This window comes from Callospermophilus lateralis, chromosome 2, assembly GCF_048772815.1.
Source record: "Callospermophilus lateralis isolate mCalLat2 chromosome 2, mCalLat2.hap1, whole genome shotgun sequence".
In the NCBI taxonomy this organism is placed as follows: domain Eukaryota; kingdom Metazoa; phylum Chordata; class Mammalia; order Rodentia; family Sciuridae; genus Callospermophilus; species Callospermophilus lateralis.
The window spans coordinates 154,090,452-154,095,916 of NC_135306.1; the positions used below are offsets into that span (position 1 = coordinate 154,090,452).

At 34.2% G+C, this 5,465-nt stretch overlaps 1 pseudogene; it reads left to right on the forward strand.

Annotated features, from left to right (window-relative positions):
- The first annotated feature begins 2,953 nt into the window (after nucleotides 1-2,953).
- On the forward strand, nucleotides 2,954-3,931 carry LOC143388915 (olfactory receptor 56B2-like; annotated as a pseudogene).
- The last annotated feature ends 1,534 nt before the right edge of the window (nucleotides 3,932-5,465 follow it).

Genomic DNA, 5,465 nt, shown 5'->3' on the forward strand with positions numbered 1-5,465 from the left:
ATCCACTGATTCTGAACATGATCTTGAGACAGTGTTTCATGTCTTTGGTTTCTAAAATTGAGTGACTTTGATGTTTCTTACTAACTTTTTTACAAGGTTTTAATGTTTGTGTAGTTTGTGATTGCCAAAAGATCTTTAGATATATTTTGGCTTATGGTTTTGTCTGTATATCTTTTTATTGCACGTCTATACATTTTTGCATATACATTATATAAATTGTATCTATGAAGTATGATGACTTATAAAAGGTCTTAACAAATTGATTTTACTGCCCAAACCAGGACCTTTGTTTTGACTGGTTCCTAAATTTTTGCTTTCTTGGGTTTCTTTACTTCTTTCTTTTTTATGATAATAATTTTTCTGGGCAATGTGCTTCTTCAGACGATCTATGAGGTAGACATATTAAATTTCTTGAAGATATTTTAATCTTTTCAAAGAAACAATATGTATCTCCTGATTTAATAATTTTTAAAATCTATTATGATATCACATTCATTGATTCATTAATCTGCTCATTAATTGTCAAATGGTATTTAGCTATATACATCAAGCCTTGTTAGATGCTGCAAATATAAAGAACATGCAATATGTTCAAATATTATAGTTGTGTTTTTATGGGTGATTCAAAACTATAAACAGGTAATCAGGTACCATTATATTCAAATAACAACAGAGATAGATTCCATCAGCCTATATATTCCCTCCTACAAGCCTTCCAATTTCCTAGTTACATGATGTTATGCTGATCTGAAGTGTGGTCGGCTATCTTCTCCAAAAGAGTTGAGTTTTCCTGTGAAAGGGATTATTGAGGCTGGATGTGATGGGGTGGAGGGTGAGGTCATAGCATCAAAGAAAGAACTGCAAAATCACAAAGCAAAAGAATGTTAGCGTGATGTGAATAGGAAATGAGAAATAACAACTGAAGAGAACTCTGACTGGCAGAATACCAGCAATGTTTCTGGTATAAGAACATTTGTCTTGTCCCTTTAGAAGTTGTTCTTGATCACCTACTTGCCATTTCTGTATATTCCTGCATGATTCTCACATCTTATTATAACACAAGAAAAGAGCTTTGAGCAATACTCATATTAAAATATTCATCCTGTTTCTTTGCTGCTTCCAGAAGAAGTTGCCTTCTCATTGTCACTCTTCAGTGCAAAACAGGGAAGTAGGGAAAGAACAGCGAATGAGGAACAATGAGCTATGTCTGATTTGTCCACCAGCCTAAGTAATATAAACTATCTTCTTTTAATGTCTGAAAGTCTATTCAAAGTAGACATTTCAACTAATAATATGTACACGGGTACATTATATATGAACAAGGCCAAAGAGGAGGCACTCTAAAAGAAGGGGGTTTGAATCAACATTCACATTGAGGTATGAAATTCTCAGTAACTTTTTGTTACTCAAGCCTAAGAAGCTCTTTGCCATTTCTTTATTTCAATAATTTGTATATTTTGTGGCTACTTTTAAAAAATAATGAAGTGTTTTTGAAAGACCTGTGAACAGTGCTAATTAAGAATGTCTACAAAGAAACAAAGAGGTTAGAGAAGAGCACTCAAAATTGATCCTCTCAAGTGATGCTCACTCATCCACAGTCTTGGCACAGCTTTCCAAAGCCCTTTATTAAGTCTGAGTGCGTTGTCAAAGATAAGCAGATTCAAATATGAACTTTAGAACAAAAGTCTGAATTCATAGTGAAAAATAAGCAGACAATTGTGTAGTAAGTAACTCTAAAACAAATTTATAAAAATAAATGAGGAAAACACAGAAATTGTGGTGATAATATACGTTAAAAAATAAATACATTTCTATAATTAAATATTTTTAATAATGTAACTTCATTTATTTTAAGGACAAATGAGGATGTTATTGGGGTTAAGATGAATGTACTCACCAAGTCTACACCTATACTGCATCTTCTGTTGGTTCTATCATTCTAACCACAATATTTTAAAACATTGTGTGTATAAATAATTTTTATTCTAAGAATTTGAAATCTTCAAATAGAAAGAAAATGTACATGGTAACATCTGGTAAGAACACATAGTGGACATCCTTTTTTAATTTTTGCACTAAAATATTAGCAAATTATTATATTAAAAAAGTCTCTGAAGTATAGAATGTCTTAATATTAGTAAGTCATTTACCAAAACAGTTTATAAATGCATATGTTTTGCTCTTTATTTTTTTAAGTCATGCCCATTTATTGAATCATGATTTACGGACTTTAAGAACTAACGATATGCCTAAGTTACTGTAAAACATTGTGGAGATAATATACTTAAAGAAAAATAAATAATCATTCGAATTTAAAGATCACTGGGGCTTTCAAGCTATATTATGTTCTTTTATAGTTGCTCAGCTTTAGGAAGGTATAGAAAGTTTTAGTACATCAGTGTCTTTAGTATTCTTTGCCTCATACAAGCTTACCAAAATTTAATTTAAAAGAGAACATTGGTACTTTATAAATTCTCAAGTACCTGAATGAACAAATAATTTTTTAATGTGTCAGATAATCTAAGTTCCTAAAGAAGTCTACATGCATGAAAGCCTCAAGAAGATCTGGATATTAGGTCTCTGAAGCAACCAAATTATCAGCAAAGCCAAATCTCACAGTCAAACAATGATCAGATAATGTTCACATTGTTCTAATTCAACGACTTTCTACTTGGAAGGTCATGAACACAGCACTGATTTTCCCTAATAGTCTATTTGTCATTTATGAGATGAAGGAAAAAATGAGGCACATGATGTATTTTAGGAATGAGGCTGAGAATGTTACACTTATACAGTTCCACTTTTGTAAGAAAAGTAAGTATGAGTGTCAGGATGAGAATAATAAAGATACATCATCAATGACAAAGAACCATTATCCTGGGTTAGAATTTTCCAACACTCTCAGTGATATTTAGGAGGAGTAACGTTAAACTTTTTTATCTATTACTAAAGGATGTTCCAGGATCTCAGAGATTCCAACAGCTCTCAGTTCCAGGTCTCTGAGTTCGTTCTGATGGGATTCCCAGGCATCCACAGCTGGCAGCGCTGGCTCTCACTACCCCTGGCTCTGCTCTACCTCTTAGCCCTTGGGGCCAACATCCTGATCCTGACCACCATCTACCAAGAGGCAAGTCTGCATCAGCCCATGTACCATTTCCTGGGCATCCTGGCTGTGGTGGACATGGGCCTGGCTACCACCATCATGCCCAAGATTTTGGCCATCTTATGGTTCAGTGCTAAGGCCATCAGCCTCCCTGAGTGCTTTGCTCAGATGTATGCCATCCATTGTTTTGTGACCATGGAGTCAGGCATCTTTGTCTCATGGCTATAGATAGGTATGTGGCCATTTGCCAACCTCTGAGATACCCATCAATAGTTACTGACTCTTTTGTGATCAGAGCAACTGTGTTCATGGCAGTTAGAAACAGTCTGTGTCCAATTTCAGTGCCTGTGTTAGCTGCTCAGAGAAATTACTGTTCTCAGAATCAAATTGAGCACTGTCTTTGTTCTAATCTTGGAGTCACTAGCCTCTCCTGTGATGACAGGAAAATCAACAGTATCAATCAGATATTTCCGGCTTGGACGGTTATGGGAAGTGGTCTGGGTTTGATTATTATATCATATGTTTTGATTCTTCAGTCTGTAATCTTTCAACTCTTTGGAGTTGAAACTCAATTTCAAAGAAGCTGCATCCAAGGCCCTAAATACCTGCACTTCCCACCTCATCTTAATTCTATTCTTCTACACTGTCATTGTTGTTGTTTCCATCACTCATAGTGGAGGGAAGGAACTTCCCCTCATCCCAGTTCTACTCAATGTGCTACACAATGTTATCCCTCCTGCTCTCAACCCCATGGTGTGTGCCCTCAGGAACAAGGAGCTCAGGCAGGGCTTATGCAAGGTGCTTGGGCTGAACATCAAGAGCATCTAACATAGAGGAGATACTCAGTCTCTTCATTTACTCCATATGCTCACCCTTCACATTTATCAATGACTGTGACTATGAAGTTAATAATATTGACACTGTGGCAGGTTTTCAGTTATCACAAGTAATTCATGGCAACAATTATACTTGCAGAAGAAGACATGAGAATTTTTATTTGAAATATTTGTGTGTCAAGCAAAAATCTTCAGACAACAAATAACATATTAATGATGCTATTTGTTTCAAGAAATCCATGGAAAAGATATAGAAAATATATTTTTCATTATGTTTCATGGATGCAATGGGCAGAATTTCCAGAGGATGTTGAATAGATATGGTTGAATCAGTTACTTACCAATATTTACTATTAAGTTAGAGAGTTTAGTCTTTTTTATGTAATTACTGATAAGGTGGAAATTACTTTTGCACTTTTTTATGTGCCTTATCATGTGTTCTTATTTTTAATTAATTTATATTTTATTAGTGAATTATAGTTATATGTAATACTGTGGCTTATATTGACATAATCATGCATGTATGAAAAATAATGTATTCCACTTCAGTTTGCTGTACTTCCTTTTTTCCTTCCCACTTTTCTCCTATCCCCTTTCCTCTACTCTACTGGTCTTCCTTCTACGTATTTAGTTTGTTTCCTAAAATTGGTGCTTTACAGATGTACATAAAGATGAAATTCACTATGGCATATTCTTATAGGTACACAGTACAATTTGGTCAATTTTATTCCACTATTCCTCTCTTTTCCTGTTCCCCGTCTGTCACCTGCAATCATATTCTGCTGATATTCTTTCTATTTTTATGGGACTATGAACACTCTTTTTCCTTAGTTTGGTCTAGCTTCTGCACATCAGAAAAAATATTCAACTCTTGACTTTCTGAGTCTGCCTTATTTTATTTAGCATAATGTTCTTCAATTCTATCCATTTACCAGAAAATGCCATGATTTCATTTTTCTTTATGGCCATATAGTACTCCATTACATTTTCTTTATTCATTCATCTGTTAAGGGCACCAGTTTAACTGTTGATTGTTGCTCAACTTGACTATTGTGGATTGTACTGCTATAAAATTAATGTTCCTGAATCACTATTGAATACTGATTTTAGTTTGTATTGATAAGCACCAAGGAGTGGCTATAGCTCTGTCATATAGTAGCTTCATTTCTAGTCTTTGAGCAATCTCCATATTGCTTCCAATTAGTACAAGCAAATCTCCATACTGTTTGGACTAATTTGAAGTCTCACTAGCAACGGGAATCTCACTTTTTTCTCCACATCCTCACCAGCATTTTTTATTATTTGCATTCTTGATGGTTGCCATTTTAACTGGAGTGAGATTAATTCTTAATGCAGTTTTGATTTCCATTTCCCTGATTTCTAGAGATGTTGAATATTTGTTCATGTATACATTTGTCTTTTGTATTTCTTCTTTTAACACATATCTACTTATTTCTTTGGCTGATTTAGTAATTGAGGTATTTGTTTTCATGGTGTTAGGTTTTTAAATTCTTTATATATTCTAA